The following is a 19,701-nucleotide window of genomic DNA, read 5'->3' on the forward strand; positions in this document are numbered from 1 at the left end:
CACCCCTTTGTTACAGTTTGAGTTTTGATTTTCACAGGTGTTGGCCACCAGCAGCTCTTAGCCTTTCCAGTAGAAACTGTGGGCACTTTACAGTGTTTCAGGTGAGATTCATCTGGATAGCTTCAGCACAGAAGCTGACAAACGATCTACTCACACCATATCAATGGAGACAAATAAGAGCCAGAATGGGAAATGTCTTTTACTGTAAAGCTGATATGAAAATCAATGAGGAAAAATGTACAATAGAATAAACAACCAACATCACTCCCTCCCACCCCAAAAATGTTTCTCCTTATTTAATATAAAAAGTATACAGTTAATTAACTATGGTATAGATGGGTACCTTATAGGTTTTTAAGACTACATGAATCCCACTTTCCAGCTGTCTGAGACTACATATCCAAAGTCAACTGACACTTTATAACATATTTGCATCTGTCTGTTATCAGAGTGACACTCTTTGGTGAGCTGCAGGTGTGATCCTCAGCAGAAGCTTCTAAATTATAGGAAAGCCCTGGGTTTCTTTGAAGAAGACAGTTCTTGAGCCCTGTGGGTGCTGCAGGGCAAGCTGGCTCAGCAGCTGCTGCTGGCATGCAGCAAAGTGCTTGCTGCCGTGACAGGCAGTCTGCCCTGCAGGAAAAGATGGGAGCTGCTGCTTCTGAGGGAATATTGGCTCCATCTACTCCTGCATGATGTGACAGGACCTAAATATCAGCTCTGCAAATGGGAAGAAGCTGCTGTTTTGCATGGGGCTGCTTGTTTCTCTGTACAAGGAGTGCCCAGGTCTCATATGTCTCTTGCTTTACTTCCCCTACTTAGAGTACTGTTTGTTTGCCTCAGATCTGTGGGTACAGCCTTGCATTGCTAACAAAAGCATTCTGATTTTATGCATCATCCAGCTATAGAATAATTTAGATTGAGAGGGACCTCCAGAGGTCTTGTAAACCAACCCACAGCTCAAAGCAGATATAAGCAGAGCAGGTTTCTCAGGACTGTCTCACTGAATCTTGAACACCTCCGAGGGTAGTTCTTTCACATCCTCTCTAGGCATCCCACTCCAGTATTTGAACCCCTTTATAGTAAAAATATTTTTCTTTCTGTCTAATCATGAAAGTATCGGGCTCTGTCTTTCTGTCCTCTGATTGGGTGGCTGCAGGCAGCACTAAGGTGTCCCCTGTGCCTTCTCTTCTCCAGCACAAACAGACGGATCTTTCAGCCTCTCCCCAAATATCATTCAGTTCATCTAGTTCCCTGGTCAGCTTGCTGGTCTTAACTAGATTCATTCCAGAATATCAATATTAATATCATTGGTCTCTCAAGTGCTAATCAGAGGGGAAGGATCACCTGCCTGGTTCTGGTGTCTACACTTCTTCCACTTTGTGTATTTGAAAACCAAATCAGTCTTCTTAAAACAATGACAGCAAAAAGGTCCTTAGTATCTTAAGGACAACAGAAATAATTTTCTTTCCCAGTGCTCAAGTTGTTTTCAGCTTCAGTAGCAGGGATTCATAAACCTTTGTGGTAACAATGGTGAACACATATTTTCTAGTTCATGTCTCTACGCATCCTGTGGTTCACCCAGCTCTCATCCAGCAAAGAGATCTAATTCACTCTTGTTATCTTATAATTGTTATCTTATAATTTGTTAGTTCCTTGAAGTATGTAACAATCATCCCATATGCCCCCCCCCACACACACCCCTTCCCCCAGGACAGCTCTGCTTGACTGGAATTTCAGTCAGCAAGTGAGAAGGTACTTTGTAGGTATGCAATAAGAAAGAGAAAAAGAGTGAGCAAAAGAGTGAGCAGAAGGAAGGAAGGAAGGAAGGAAGGAAGGAAGGAAGGAAGGAAGGAAGGAAGGGAGGGAGGGAGGGAGGGAGGGAGGGAGGGAGGGAGGGAGGGAGGGAGGGAGGGAGGAAGGAAGGGAGGGAGGGAGGAAGATATTTAGAAACACCTCAATTTATTCATTTTTTTTTTCTCAATAAAAAATATGAAAGAGCCCTATTCAAGAAAAAATATCACTGCCACTAACCACTTGTTACCTGAAAAAAAAAGTCCGCTGAATGTGGTTTTCACCCCTTTTGGGTGCAGCTCCCATGAAGTACACAGCAGCTTGTTAAGTTTTTTATTATGCAAAATAGAGCTGTAATTTTGCAGGCAAGCATCCTTCAGTCCTTTCTGATAACATGCTTGCTGGGTGGTTACTGTACCATGTTGTGTTGCAATTCATTTTTAATAAGGTGAATTAAACAGAACCAAGGATCTTTTCATCTCTGTCTCCTATTAAATACTGCTCGGATTGGTTCCTGACACAGTCAGCGGATGTCCAAAAGCCAAAGGACAGCTCACAGTAAGCAGTGTAAGTACAGTTACATTCTTTTGGAGATTATGAGAACTTAACAGTGTAGGTAGGAAGACAGTTTGGTCCCAGGTTCAAACAACATTCTCTGGTACTGCTTAATGTAGAAGTACAGAAGCAGCCAGTAAATCTTCAAGGAGAAGGAGATGTATCCTAATTGAAATGGGGAAGATAATAAAAAAATAAATTAAAAAATCCAGGACTTTTGCCTGTCTCAAAATAACCAAACACACAAAAATAAATAAATTAATAAATAAGTTAATTAATTTACATAAACTGTGAAATTGTGCTGAAATAGTTTTATTTATAGGACAGCTTTCTCTGAATGTGTTTCCACAGATTCCTGAATCAGTCTTCTGTATTTGTCCTCACCTTCCTAGTGCGAAAAAAATCACCAATTCTTGTTTCACCTGCTCATACTGTTTGACATTTTCCTTAAATGAAGGAGCTTCCGAGACTGTTTTCATAGACTCATAGAATATCCAGAGTTGGAAGGAACACACAAGGATCATTGAGTCCAACTCCTGGATTCACATAGGACCACCCCAAATCAAACCATATATCTAAAAGCATTGTCCAAATGATTCTTGAACTCTGGCAGGCTCAGTGCCATGGCTGCTGGCCTGGGGAGCCTTTCCCAGTGCCTGATCACCCTCTTGGTGAAGAACCTTTTCCTAATACCCAGCCTGACCTTCCCCGGTCCTAGCTCCATGCTGTTCCCTTGGGTCCTGTCACTGTCCTGAGAGACCAGAGATCAGCGCCTGCCCCTCCGCTCTCCTTGTGAGGAAGCTGCAGGCCACCATGAAGCCTCCCCTCAGCCTGCTCTGCTCTGGGTTGGACAATCCAAGTGGTCTCAGCTGCACTTCAAACACCTTGCCCTCTAGACACTTAACCATCCTTGTAGCCCTCCTTTCAACACTCTCTAGTAATTTTATGTCTTATATTGTGTCGCCCAAAACTACACACTGCACTTGAGGTACACCAGAGGTATGTCTGGGTACACCAGAGGTACACCAGAGCAGAGTAGAGTGGGACAATCCCTTCCCTTGACCAGCTAGCCATGCCATGCTTGATACACCCCAGGGTACAGTTGGCCCTCCTGGCTGCCGGGGCACACTGTTGACTCATATCCAACCTACCATCAACCAAAACCCCCAAATCTCTTTCTGCTGGGCTGCTCTGCAGCCTCTCATCCCCTAGTCTGTACGTATATCCAGGGTTGCCCCATCCCCCGTGCAGATTCCAGCACTTGCCTTTGTTGAACAAACTTCATGTGGTTGGTGATTGCCTAGCCCTCTAATTTGCCAAGATCTCTCTGCAAGGCCTCTCTACCCTCAAGAGAGTAAATGGCTCCTCCCAGTTTAGTGTCTTACTTATTTCTGAACCTCCCTCCCCACTTCTTTTACATATTGGATGAGTTCTGATGTTTTTTTGTTTGTTTGTTTGATTGATTGATTGTTTTTCACAGCTAATCATTCCCAACTGAGATCAGAATTTACCTGGCTCAACTTGTGACTTGAGGTTAATTATAATTATGTGGATACATTTCATCATAAACAATTATTTAAATGGTTTTCACTTTTGCTACCATATTACTGATTTTTTACTGATTATTTTTTCTTTCTACTTGTTACATTTCTTACACTCTCACTTCAGAAGAAGTGAGATATCATTCAAAAGCATTTTGATCTACCTTCCACCAATTTTCAGGGTTGTCCTCAGCTGCACACTATAATCTACCTTTATCTATTTCTCTATTTATAATATTTATTATTGCCAATCTGTATAATCTGCCAACATTCGTCAACTGTTATCTTTACAAATAGAGTTTTGTGGAAGTATAACGTAAAATAATAGGCTTCTTTCTGTCATGATTCTTCTCTAGGAGATATACATTCTCTGAGATATACGTTCAGATATACATTATATCTGAGATATGTAATTAAATGTGCCATATAGAATGTGACAGAAAACTAGTGGTGTTAATAAACAACAAGCTCTCTGGTAATTATTCATGTACCGGTAGATCAATTCTAGCTGGTCACAGATTCTGAGCAGGGTTATTAGACAGAATCTGTACCTGTCATTTAAAATATTCTTATTTTTTATTTCTCCTACTATTATAAGGTCTTATTTTCATTCAAATAGAGCTACAATTTTTGATCAAAAATTGTTTTGAGGAACTTTGATTCATAGGAGAATCAAGAGAATTAAGAGAATGTAGGAGAATAAGGCAAGAGTATATGGTAGAAGATAAGAAAATGTATTTAACAAAAGCAAAAGGCAACAAGTCTTGTCTATCATCACAGTCTTTACCGTTCTCAACATTTTCTTATATTTGGAATATACAAAGAAATATAGATGAAATAAACACATTTCCTTCCAGAAAAACAAAAACACCATTCCCAGTACAACAAGGCAAAACAGCTGTGAAATTCAACTGGATGTCATTCACATGGAAGTTAACAGCTGGTTCAGCCAAGTGACTTAATATCCAGACAGGAGACAAAATCCAGTGCAAAGTGAGGTGAAAGAAAGTCACAGTAAGTACTTACAGAATAACTTATACGAACAAAATTTCCTCTTAATCAGTATAATTGATTAAGTGTCCAGAGCACAAAGGTTTTTATTTCTGTGTAATATGGACCATTTTATTGTAAGTGTGCATCCAGTCGTTACCTGTGTAAATGCAATAACCTTTCAGTTAGACTATTATCTCTAGTGATTCTCAACAGCAACAGTCATATCTTTACTTCTGCATTTTCTTCTCATTAGTTTTTAAAGTGTTGTTTTTTTCTTCTTCTCAAACTCTGAGAAAAGACAAGAAGGTATACTGAGTTTATTTCCTTTATTGCGTTCATTGTTTAGTCTCATATTGTCATTTCTGTTCTCACTAATTTACTTCTCTGTCCAAATTCACTAATCCTAGTTTCTTTCGCAGAGAACATAAAAAATTGTTAGTGATCATCTCTGAACTTTTCCTTACCTGAAAATGAAATTTCACTTTTTTTTTTTTTTTTTTTTTTCTCTTGACAAAGTGCTATATTTACTTTCAGATCTTCTGTGCTGTGAAGTAATTCACAGATACTGGAGAGTAGACACAGAATAACTATTTTTAAGTGACACTACTTGAAAGGTAAAATTTAAGTTTCATAGGTACCAATCTGACCTCCATGGCTAATTTGACCCACATGTGAGGCCAGTTTTAAAAGCAAATGCTACTAGTGAGATATATAGCAGCTGCCAGGTTTAACTCCTTGCTGCAGCTGCTGTCAGAGGCAGAACAGGAAGAGAAAAGGGCAGTAAAGTACAATGTGCCAAAGTAATGACAGATGGCTGCAGCACAAATAGAGAAAAAATATGTCTGAGCTCTGAGCAAAAACAAAGAATTGCTAGTGTTTTACCCTACACAGCAGACTGAAAAAGGAAAGACTGCAAACGTTAATAGAATCTGTGCTGAAGCATTTAATAAAGATGTCAATCCTTTTTAAAATGAATTCTCTATTCCATATTTATTTACACATCCTCATTTTTTTTTCTATTTGCATTTATTTTCATACACTCAGTGTTGTTTTGTCTCACCAAAAATACATCTTATTTAAAACATATTAGTGTTATTCCAAGACAAATAGGTGCAACCATTAAATGACAACACAAAACGTATTTTTTACTGTTTTTCCCCTTTGTCTTAATTTATTCTGTATTTGTCATTTAGTTCATATACAGTAGAAATCCTTCTAATACCTTAAAGATTTTATTGATTGTGTGAGAGAATAGCCAAAATATTCTGCATGAGAGGCATGAAAACTCTCCACTGAGGATCCACTTTTCATTGCAGAAGTCTACTCAGCATGTTTCCATCCTACATATACTGTCTGAGGGTCTTCTGAACCAATCAGTAATTATTGTCAGTGCACATCTACCCAGACCCCATCAATTTGGCTGTGCAGCTTGTGGTGACTGCTTCTTGAACATGGCCTGCTTACCATTTCATCTAAAAGAATACATGAATTTTAGAGAGGAGGAAGACAGAAGTTACCACCAAGGAGCAAAGCTTTTTCTCCATCCTTTCTGATACCCTGGGATACCAGCTGATAAACCTAGAAAACTTTACTGGCTCTGCAGTTCAAAAAAAGTAGTCTGTGAAAAGGAAGGTGAAATATGAAAATAAATAAATAAATAAATCCAAATAACATAACAAATAGCAATCTACCTTACCACAAGAGACTGTATAAAACTGCAGAAATGTTACCAGTAGGCATGAAAAACTGAGCAGGGCAGTTGGACCACATGACCCTCAGAAGTCCCTTCCAACCTCAATTATTCTATTACTGTGAAGCATCTTTCCTTTTTGAAGACTTCCTCTGTGCATGCAACCTGATGTTTAAGGGAGAAGTCCCACCACCTAACTTTAGAAGCTGACATCCCTAAAGAAATGATTCAGATGAAATTGAATGAATCATTCTGTGAAGATATCTGTCTGTCTCCACAGACTATACAAAGAATCAAGACACGTAACTTATGCTTGGTCTCTAAATTGTTGAAGTTAAGTGAGACCTTTTTAATTCTCTTTGAGAGGCATCTGCCATCTTATGCATTAAAATAATATAATAAATAAATAAATAAATAAATTCACCCTGGCTTAATTATTTTGAATAGCTTACTTAATTTCACTACAGCACCACGTTCCCTAGCAACCCCATACAGCCCTGACAGGCATGTAGGATTATTAAAGAATGTGTTTTCTTCAGAGGAAATTAAGCCACCACTTGTGTTTGCTGCTCCAGGTTTTCCTCCTAAGAAAGCGTTCTGTCTTTCAAATCATTCTACAAAATTATCTCACAGCTCCTTAAGTGCATCTATCAAAAACTACATTGTCCACATGGTAATGGAAACTATGCAGATAGACAGGATGTTGAAATGACATAGATAAGAATCAAATACACCTAAGCCAGAAAGTCTAGAATGACCAATTCTAATCTATGTAATTTGAGCATACTAAATGCATTCTGGGCACTTTTGGACACTTTTTAACATTTCTGTGGGATACTCAGTAACATCTTTAAAATAAAATAATTAAAATAAAATAAAATAAAATAACAAAAATAAAATAAAATAAAATTTTAAGCTAAAATAAAATAAAAACAAATAGAGATGATAGAAGCAAATGCCTTAATTCTATGAGCTGGCTTTAGGATTTAAAAAGATTTTATTTTCAATTTTATCTTTTGCAATTTTATATTGAATATTTTTCAGTCTACTGTCATTCTTCCTAGCCAAGTGGAAGTAGTGGAGAAAGAGCTAAACTAGAGCAGCACTATTAAAGTTTTCCTTAAGTTGTTTCAAAATATAATTAACATCCAATGGTTTAAATCAAACTTCTTCTGTTCTCAGGACAGACTGATGCAGGATAACCTTTCTATAAACATAGTTATTTTTACCTAAGAACGTTCTGAAACAAATTATATTTTCAATCATTACACTTCATACTATTTTTTTTTGACTCCCTAACTAAAACAACACTGAAATAAATTGAAGATAGCAGTTACTTCAGTTTCAGGTTAAAGGGTTTCATATGCAACCAGTGAACAATCCATAGCATTGAGAACATGTTTGTCTGGAAGGCTGTGTTTAGTTGAAACTTAGTTTTTTATATAAAACAGAACATTTAATTAACCTTGTTATCCTGACAATCAAGAATGATGGCCTTCCTGCCATGCTTCCCAGGCACTCTGATACAGCTTTTCGCTTTCTAGTTGCTGGACCAGATTTGGGCTAGGCTCAATAGACTAGACCATAGAGAAGTTTACACAGACATTACTGTTTGTCACTCTGAATCTGACTTTTTAAAAAATCAGGCCATTTTTCAGATGTCTAATGAAGACTGATGGTAATTTGGGGAAAAAAAAAAAAAATCTGACAAGATTAAGTGGTGAAAGCATCCATTTCATCAGAATTTGAAGTGATTTGGGAGTTTAAATTACAGCAGATTTCTCTATCATTTTCAGGCTAAATATTTTTATTTAATTATTATTATTTAAATATTTTTTTGAAGATTGGTAGATATCTTTGCTTATATTAATGAAGTCAGATTTATATATACAAGTTTAATGCTTCAATATTGAAACAGATCTTAGCACAGGCTTTCCTATGATATTTGAAGGCAATATTAGGATTATGTGGACTCTGCTTTAGGTACTGATACTGTTTAAAACAGTGTGTGTTCTAATAAATGAGAAAGCGCTTTACCTCTTTCAGTTCATCAGTCTCAAATTTTACCTCCAGTGATACTTATATGAGACTTTTCATGTTAAATCTCCTCAACATGTCAACTTCTTGATCAGCCATTCTCTGGTTCTCTAGTGAGAAATAACTTCATACTCTAAGAGTCTGACTCCTTTCAGAGAACTGCTGTAAGTTTGGCACATGTACCTCCTTTTCTGACTGGATAAATAATTCAGTAGAATATTCACTGCATTATGCATTCAAGAGAATTCAAATCATATATATTATTAATTGAAGGCTATTTAGCCAGCTCTGTCATTGTCTAACTTACACTCTGTCACTTATCTTAACATTCATTTCAACACTTAATTTATTCCTTAAAGGTTATTTCATAATTACATTAACCAAGGGAGTTATATAAAGCAATGATTGCAATCTTTTGCATTTCTATTGATCCTTCCACCATCAATCTATATTAAAATGTTCTTCAACACTTTTTTAGGCCAATGGTCCTTAGAAGCCCATAAAGGACATTAGAGACATTGATATTTTTAACAAAGAGAAAATGCATGGAAAACTATTATTTCTGATACAGGAAAACAATTTATAAAATTAGATTTTAAAAATAAAGGAAAAGAGATATTTAAAATAGCAGCAATTTCATTTCAATATCTGAACTCTCATTTCTCATTTTGAGATGTTACTTTTCATATTATAATGTCCTAAGAGAAAAGATAGAAAAACAAAACAAAACAAAACAAAGCTGTTAAATAATGTGAAAATGAAACAAAAATGTAACAACATGTTTTTGTTTGTTTGTTTGTTTGTTTTTTTCCTTAAATCTCATAAAGAGAAGGTAATGTTTTCTAAAAATAACTGTTTACCAAATCACTTCAACTACCAAAAAGTTTCCAAAGGAAAGAATGTATAATATTCAATCCTCCTAACATTTGAAAAGCTTTTTTTTTTTTTTATAGGATAATATAAGACAGTCATCTGGAAAGGTCAAATCTTAACTACATTCATCACTCTCTGATATTTTAAATAACACAATCTTTTGCCAAGAATAGACATGTGGTACCTGTGGGCTGATAGTAGCTTTTTCATGTCAACTTCTGCATTAGTCTTTGTTGAGGGATTTTTGAAACAGCAAGGAGGCCATGACTTGCTGCAGCTGAGCAAACCAAGCTACCAGGACAACTATGAGAAGTTCCCATGATAGTGTTCCCACATTGCCCGATTGAGGAATTTAGAAAAATATTATTGCCAGCAGCTGGCTTCAAGGACGGGATCTACATGATTGCTAATCACAAGGCAGTTGTTTCCTTGCAGTTGTTTGTCTGAGTGCTTTTGACTAATAATCTTGTGTGAGACACCTGTTAAGTTCACTATAAAAGTCAGGCTATTCGGGTAATAAAGAGAGAGCATGATCTGACCATACTAGTGTCTGTCATGTTTTCAGCCAATCTTCCTGCAACAAGTCTTAAACAGAAGTCAGACAAAAATCTCCAGACCTTACCCAGGAATACATGAATTTTGCTACCTTGTCTTAGACCATGCCTCTGTCCTTTTGGTAGCACAACATTCCCAGTGGCACATGGCAGCACTTTTCAATTTTCAGTATGGAAAAGCATCCTCCAGCTTGTCACCAGACTCAGGTCTTTGGCAATTAGCTGTTCTGCATCAGTGAATGGACAAATCTCCTGGTGCCATCTTCTTGCCATCTGATGACAGACTTCTCAAACTAGGAACTGTTCTCTGAAGGTGCCTCTCTCTCTCCTGTGGTCTACAGAGAACTGACAGTTTATGAGATGCCTTATTCTTAAAACAGCTGAAGTTAGCTGGAATGAACCAATACCATCATTTTTCACTGATATCTTTTCATGACGTATTTGCTAGGATAGTTAAAAAACAGTTCCATATGAATGAGTCTCAATGATTTTCAACTTTAAGCATTTTCCCTTCTAGGCTGTCATGAATTGTGGGATTATGAAGCATTACAATCATGAGCCTCTACCGATTCAGGCAAAGGTATTTTCTGTATAAAGTGTTTATTAGCTTACACGCAGAATATTTTCACCTTTAAGTGTTTGTTAGTTTATTTATGCCCATACTTTTAATTTTCATGGATGAAAACAAACAAACAAACAAAATCAATTAGATTTGTCTGCATAACACTCTGAAGAGCTTATGAAGCACCCCATTTCACACATGAGAAACAGAGGATCAGAGACATCATGTAACCATCCATCATTGCAAAGGGCTACCTTTTTTTTCTGTGAAAGAATGTTCATTTTTATTTACTTGTGGTGAATTTTGCCATTTGACTGGAAGCTAAATCTGTCCTGTAGCAAGAAGTCTGTGCAAATTTGATAAGTAGGAAGAACTCAGATAGAGGTCAGTAGTGAAGTTTAAAAGCAACATTATTTAGGAGGTTATAAATTTGACAGAACCTTTGCGATGAGAGTCAAACCTTCCTCACATGCAGTCAGTTATTACAGATATATAACATACAAAAATATCTTTAATTCTTATAGTCAAAGAAGTTATCCTGATAGGAAAAAGGGTAGTTTTGAAAATAACAGTGATAGGATTTTTACCTGTGTCATCAGTACTGTTGATTTTGTTCACTAAATGTGACTGACATTTTTTTAGTTTCTGTGACGTGTAACAGGTAAGTACCATTTATGAAGTTACACTTGTTTTTCCAAGTGTTAATATATATATGTGTATACATATATATGTATATGTATATAAATAAATATATATAAAGTATTCAGAATTATATATCCATATATATATATATATAAAGTATCCAGAATTGTATAGTGCTTTACTATGAGACTGAAGATGTGGAACATAAATTAAGCCAATGAAAGATGGAATTAGCTTCATCTAACTGTATAACTCTAAGCATCTTATAAAAGTACATCATCTGGGCACTACCTCCATAGTCAAATTGTAAAAATGTAGAAATATAGCTCAGTTCAGTCACAGTATACATCTTTAACATCACTTGGGTGTCTTAGGGCATCATGACCAGACTTAGCCAGATGAATGTTTCCCAGATACTGCAGACACATGTGGATGCCTTGTATATTACAGGATATCTCAGATCACACAGATTAGCCCTTTGTGGATGACTAAGATTCCAGACAGTAACTTAGTGATTTTAGATAACCACTTTCAAAGTTGTTCCCATGTCCTTCTGTTGCTTGAATATTGAATCTCATTTGTCTGTTGGGACTGAATGGGTAAAGTCAAGTAAAGTCCTATGCAAAGGGATGTAGAATTAAGAGATCCTTCAGTGAAATCTTTAGGAATGTATTTTTATTAAACAAACAGAAGAAACTATAGATATAAAATGCATAGATATTTTGTTATAAATTGAAACTATAAATACTTATGCATGTAAATCATTATGCGTTGTAAAAATGCAGATAATATGGCTTAAGCTTGATCTACAAGAACACTATTTCAAGACCAAGCTTTCTGCAATGTTTCTGTTTGGTCTGTAAATTAATAAAGAAATAAAAAATAATAAAACTCTGACTGGCCCACATCTTGCTGAAGAATCCCTCCTCATTTCAGATTAGTATGTTACTATGGTCTTTCTTGTACTCCTTGTATGTTCGTTCCATACATATGTTCATGCAATTAAGATTACCTGTAATGAACAAGAGCAAGAATTTCTAACTCCCACAGTTAAAATCTGTCCTTATGCACATAATTAGTCCAATAATTTTGGAAAATAAAGATCTGCTGTGCAGGTGAAACTGGGATCTAAATGCTGCAAAATGGACATACACTCCATACATTTGAAGGTAAATTTAAAAGGCAACTTTTCTGATTATGGTTATGAATTTAACAACTAGCCAGTAAATCAGACACTGAGACAGAAGGGAGACAAGCAGAAGTAACATCCCAGAACTCATTTTGTGGTTCAAACATCTCCAAAGTTTTCCAACATTTAAGTTGGAGGACAATTTTGTTTCTCTCTTTGTAATGGCTTATAATAGAAAAATAGCATGTTTTGATAAAAATAAAAAAAAAAAAAAAAAAAAGAACAAGAAAATAAAAAAATGGAGGGGTGTGGGGGTAGGGGTTGAGAGGGAGAAGAAAGATTAGCAAAACTCCAGCAAGGGTCTTAACAACACAAATCCATCATCAAAGCTATAGACATGTTTGATGCTAGTGGCTTATCTTTCACACTAATTTATTAATTTTGAATGCTGTGCATGTTATACAATGATCTGTTCTGTGGGGAAGCTTTCAAAGCTTAGACAAAGAGATCAAAGAAAGCCCTTAATGTAAAAAAGCATGAAGGATGCAGTATTTCTCTTAATTTTTATGTCTGGCTTTCCAGTTTACAATGACGGTAATATAAAGAACCCTTTAAGATTACAAAAGATATATTTTCCTTTGGTTGCCTGCTATGGCAAGTTCCTGTTGTACCACTTTTAATAAGTCATCTTCAAATTAAAAGAGGTTATTTTTACAGGAAACTGACTTCATGCTTCTTTAAAACTTGAGTATTTTAATAACATGACATATTTCCTCCTGTGTTGCATATTAGCCACCTCACATTTTGACAAAAATTTTGAGGAGACTTAGTATTGTTATTACTTAATAGATCTATTTGTGTTATTATTATATTCAATAGGAATTTTACTTCAAACCCTATTAAAGGAATGAAGTTACTGTAAGAGCAGAGAATTTTATTCTGAACTGAATCACTCTTCCACCATAGAAGGCTTAGAGTAATTAATATACTGTTATAAAATGTTCTACTTTCAAAAATTGCCACAAAATAAGGATATTTCCTTGTAAAAATAAATAAATAAATAAATAAATAAATAAATAAATAAAAAGCAAAAACAACTCTTTTTTTTAACACACATTATTTGGAATAAGTAAAATATTGATTTAAGAGCACTGTTTGACACTGCCATATATCATACGCTCATTAAATCTTATGGGATTATTGTTGTGATTACTGAGGATTGCAAAGGATCTAACATATCTAACATTATTATCTGGCTCACTTCTAGACCACTACATCTCAGGGAAGAAAAAGCACAACTACTTTCAGTCTTGTAAATCCACATTGGTGTTTTATTTTCCCTCCTGGAACTTCCTTTGGGCATTAGTAGTATAATCAAGCACCTGAGTTAAGCAGGTACATGTTCTCTTCTGAAAAGGTTCATAAAAAATAAATAAGAATTTAAGTTTTCCCAATGAATATGTCGAATCTTTTGCTTCTGCTTTAAACTCAACTTGATTTAGTTTTCTGATGTGTGTAATTGCATGCAGCACTGCTGTGAGCTCTCCCCAGACCTGCACTGCAGTATGCTTCAGTTGTGTGAGAGCTGAGAAGCATGCTGAATGCAGGCAGACTATGCCTATAAAAATCTTATGACAAAATGACTCATCATTTCTTTTGTGCTTTTCTCTTTATTTTTTGACAAGGGTGAATGAACTAGTTTAAGGAATCTGAAATCACTTCCATCTCTCTCTGTTCTTTTCCTGTTAGTGTTTAACTTCTAGTCCTGCTTGTCATCTTTAGTGTAGTGTCATTTTTTAATCAAGCTAGTATTTTCTAGTACTGCAACATTTTAGACTGAAGATACTCACTTTAGGATATAGATGAATAATCTCTATTGTCCTTTTAATAGCATTAGCATTTTTCACTGCACGTAAACATACCTGAGAAGAAACAACAACAACAAAGAAATAAATCTTTGTGTCTCATTCATCTGCTACCACAGTGACCTTTCTATGCATCACTACCTCATTTTTTTGCCCTAGAAATAAGCAAAACAGTACAAACATCCTCTGTAAAAGAATTTGGTAATAATAAATGATAATCATTATATACATTTTAGATATCACACCTGCATTCTGACATATTTTTGGTTAAAACTAAAAGCCTTAAACTAAACTAAAAACACCTCCCCCCACTCTTTCTTTCACAGGTTCAACTTCACTTTTTCATTCCCAACTCTTCTACCTCCCCCCTGTCAAGTAGTACAGTCAGTCCATAATGCTTTGTCTCTGTTGCTCCACCCTTTCACCCTTCTCTTGCTTGAGCATAGGGTCAATCCCACAGGCTTAGTTCTTCCCCAGCTGCTCCAGCATCTGTCTGTACCATAGAGGGCAGCCCTTCAGGAAGACACGGCTCCAACATGGGTCCTCCATGGGATGCAGGGTGTGCCCCATGGCTATCCCCATGTCCCAGAGTGGATAGCTGCTCTGACATAGTACTCCAAGGGAGGGCCCACCTTTGTCTGACCTGGGAACAACCCCTGGTTTATTCTCACAGAGGTCACCCGTGCAGCCCTCTGATACCAAAATTTTGACAGGTAAACCTATGCAGAGGTTTACTGGGCAAAGGCAAATTCTGGAGCAGCCACAGAGGAAACACTCTGAGTCTAGACTGGCACTGTAGCATGCTTGTTTTTTTAATGTTCCTATGTGAATGGGATCAAAAGAGTACAATTTATGCTGTGTTTTAAAGGGTATTCTATTGTATTTTACATTTACATGGTGGTTATATGTAGGTATAAATGTACACTATGGTTATTCTATTATTCTATGTAGTTTTTCCAACTATTCTGAGTTGGAGAATTTGTTATAGTCATCAATAGAGGTTTCTTAGGCATACAACTACCACACTGTGAAAGGAGCTAAGGTTCCCGTAGTGCATATAGGAAGGTGGATGGGGAAGGCAGTGTGGGTTGCTCCTGCCTCGGGAAAAGGCAAACCCACTCGTGGGATTGTCTTCGCCCAAGGACCAGGGTATACCTGGTGGGTCATGCAAAAGAATGGGGATATCAAATGTGTGCCTCAAGGAGATTTGACATTGAGAGAAAACTAATCTATAATCTAAGTTGTATGTTGTAGGAAGATGCTGTAGGATCAATGACAGGTCAACTTTGCAAGGAGCCAGGCAGTGCAACAAGGACTTGAGCTAAGCTGGTGCTGGTGTCCAGACATCCAACTCCGCCTGTCTTGAGTGGCCACTTTGGCAGATGAAGACCTAATCATCAACAGTTCTTATGAACATTTTCCAAGAAAGACCTATGGAATGAAAAGATACACCTGCCTATTAATCCTGTCCTGTTAAATCCTTGTCCTGTTAAAGGACAAGGGATAATGATGAGAATGCTTGTATGCTAAAGTATGGGGATCTGAGTGTGACACAAATGTTATGGAATAAGGGGTGGAGGTTGTACTGGGTCTGGCTGGAATGTTAACTTTCCTGGCAGCAGCCCATACAGTGCCGTACTCTGTACTTGTAGCTGGAATAGCAGTGTTATCACACCAGTGTTGTGTCTACTGCTGAGCAGCAGTGGCACAGCATTGGGCCTTTCTCTAACCCTCCTAGGGGGTGGGCAAAAAGTGAGGAGAGAAACATCACTAGGGCAGCTGACCTAAACCAATCAAAGGGATATTCCATACCATGTGGTGTCACACTCAGCAATAAAAGGTGGAAACAGGAAGAAGAGGGGAGGGGTGCGCTCTCGTTGAGAAGACGTCGGTCCTCCTCTTGAACACCGGCTGTGTGCGTTGAGGCCTTGCTTCAAGGACGTGGTCAATCATCGCTCATTTGTGGGAAGTAGAGAGTAATTTCTTTCCTCTGCACTTCCATATAGCTTTCATTTATTTTGTTTGTTTGTTTTCCTCCCTTTTTCCCCTTTCCCTTTTATTTCCCCTTAGTTAAATTGTTTAGTTCATGGTAGTCTTTATTTAATTATTATAATTATTTCCCTTTAATTAAATTATCCTTATCTCAACCCGTGAGTTGTTCTTTGCTTTACTTCTCCCCCTCCTCATCTAAAGGAGGGGGAGTGAGAGAGCGGTTGTGGGGTTTAGCTGCCCAGCATGGTAAAACCACCACAGTCCTAACAATCTCATTATAAATACCTAAAATGCTTATACCTTGGTGATCAAGAGTGAACAAGTGACTTTCTCAGAAGTAGATATTTAGAGTGAGCAAGATGAATTGTGATGTTTGAATTAGGGGTGGCAACCAGAAACATAAATGATGGCCATGAACTCATGAATATATAGAGGTCCATTTGGGAGTTGGACTATCCAAGATTAAGGTTTGTTTGGTAGCTCAATATGACTGGATCACATTGTCAGAAATGCTGCTTTCTGTGATAAAATACAGTTGGTAATAACATCATACCAGTCAATCTTAAACAGTCAAGGCTACTGTAAATGCTTTCTTCTGCAGAGTTAGCACTTTGGGTAAGTAACCTTCTTATGTGTAAGCAAAATGCTCATCCCATAAAAGTAACAGTCTCCCCACAAGCCATTTTCACATTTGTTTGGGTCAATAGTATCTCAAAGTTTTATGATTATGGATGGTTTGCTTTCAACCACAACAAGAAGGCCAAGATCTAAAACACTGTTTGAATACAAGATGACACTGGCTGTTCCTCAGCAAGTGCAGGATTTGTGTGGAATCAATGTCTCTTGCTGTAGAACAGGAAGACATATGGGGACTCAAGCTTGTTTTCTTTTAGCAGATTTGTGAAGTCATAAAGATCGTTTTCACTGATTGTTTTCTGTTTGTCTTTACAGAAGCTTTCAAACATATCAGAGCAAAGGTAATTATAGCTGTGAAGCTCTGGTGAGTTGTATTTATCTTTTGTTTAACAAAACAAGTGAATTTCTACAGTTCACAGAGAATAACTATTGAGAAAAAAAAAAAAAAAAAAAAAAAAAAGCTATCCCTCTGGCTACTTCATTTCCTATCACATCTGCCAGCTCCTGACACTTCTTCCTATCCTGATTGTTCAGTGGTTATTCTAAAATGAGACTTAATTCACTTTCCTAGATATGATATGCCATTTCTGTGAAGGATCTTGTACCTCTGACATTTCAATTAGAGGTATGAAACATCAACATCCGACCTTTACTCTGCAAAAATGGAAAATACTCAGCCTCTCACTTTCATTTTTTTCTTCTTATTCATTCTTTACATACAGCAAAACAAAACAAAGCAAAACAAAACAAAACAAGCTATCACATCCATAGCCACTGCTAGAACCAAGAATAACACCACAAATATGATTTTGCAGCCTAAGCATTGCAGTCTTTTTCTTTCGAGGTGACATAGGCTATATGAGATATTTTCATGTGGCTTGAAAACTTTCATGAAAATTGCATATTGAAAATATTAATTTCAGTTTGAGCAACCAGATATATTTCCTTTAGGCACCAACATCTCTTGTTGTTACTTTTCTCATTTGATTTACTTCAATTATTATGCCATCCATCTAGTGGGTTTCCTCATATGATCTTTGAATATTTGCAAGCAGCAATCCTAAAATAGATGAAGATGCACAGTGGCCTGTATGTGCAACACACAAAAAGTAGCAGGCAGGGATCATTTAAGAAATTTAATTTAACAGTACGCTGGTCAATGTTTGGATGTTGCCTGTTTCTGTGCTGTTCATTGCTGTCTGTTGTTTTTCATGAAGTAGTTGCTTAGGATCTGCAATGCAGTAGGAGTCATTTTCACTTGACTGCAATTTTCTTAACATTTGCTTTTAAATCCCAGTACCATTCTCTCCATATATATATACGGAAAATGTTTCTAATACTCGTTACAGCACAATTTAGAGGTGTTAATTGTTAATGAATAATGTATCTGGAGACATTACAGAAATTAGTACACTAAATGGATCAGATAAACATTATTGGCAGAATGAATCCACTGAAGACACAAAACAGTTTTAAGATTCATTTTATTCATATCATGCCCTCAGATGAACCACTGCAGTGAATTTTCTGATGGCACAGCATGCAAAATCACTCTTGCCCCAAAATGATGCAAAGTTGTTATTTCACAGTATGGAAACCCCACCAATTTGTTGTACTCTCTAAATGTAAATGATTTACGAACCTAAATAATGAATGGCACTCTGTTTTGTCACCTTATGGAATATACTGATTCTGATTGCAATAACATTATAGTAAGTGAAGATATGTTGTTTCTTTACTGAGAACACAACCATTTCCACTACTTTAAAAAGAAAAACAGTCTTATGACAACTAACTTCTACCCTGAAAACTAAATATTAAAAACAACTTAACAGAATGAATTGATTCAATGAAGGAATTCTTTCCATTTACATACATTAAGAGAAGCCTCTATACTTTAAGATTGAAGTCTGGTTGAGGATTCAATGACATTCAACAGAGAAATGTGATTGAAGAAGATCAGATTTTGCACAAATGAAGGTCATTAGAAGAGGAGTTTTCTAGGATACCTCACAACCTGAGCCCTTTCTTGTAAATATTTTCTATGTTTCACAGATATGCAACTAAGTGTTACAATCCTTTTGGCTATAGAGCACTATAATAAAAGTAGTGTCATATTCTAGCTTCTCTATGAAGTCACTACAAGTCAGCAAGAAAAGGAGACTATGGTAGACAGTCTGACCCCTTTCCTCAATTGACCAGCTTAGGTGATGCATGAACCAAAAGCAGGTATCTGAAGCTTGTAAGTTGTTCTCTGCACATCTCTTGGAGACACTTTGTTTTCAGACTGAGGATTTCAAACTTTATGAACAAAGCTTAAAGTGACCAATGAGATATAAAGCAATGAGTCTGATGACTAACTCCCTTTAAGGAGAGCAAAAAATGGCCATGTACCAGTTTTTCTCCTTCCAGTGAGGATTCAGAGTGTCAGTTTCACTTCTAAAAATACATGCATACACATACAGGTTACAGTAGAATGGATTTTGAAAGAGTTCAAGTCTGACAGCACCCCAGTATGGATTACATATATCTGCAATCAAAAGAAATTCAATCCCTCTTCACCCATTTTTCATTGTCTGTGCAGGAAAGTTACTCTTCACACATGTGTTGGGTCTGTCTGAGCTGGAGTCACCTTTTCCCTGCAGCAGCCCACACAGTGCTGTGCTCTGCACTCGTAGCTGGAACAGCACTGATATCACTCCAGTGTTGTGTCTATTGCTGCATAGTGCTGGCACAGCATCAGGACTCCTTCCAAGCCCCCAGGAGCCAGCAGGCTAGGGGTGGGCAAGTGATGGGGAGGGGACATTGCCCAGGCAACTGACCTAAACCAACCAAAGGGAT

The sequence above is a fragment of the Aythya ferina genome (assembly GCF_964211825.1).
Source record: "Aythya ferina genome assembly, chromosome: 3".
NCBI lineage: Eukaryota > Metazoa > Chordata > Aves > Anseriformes > Anatidae > Aythya > Aythya ferina.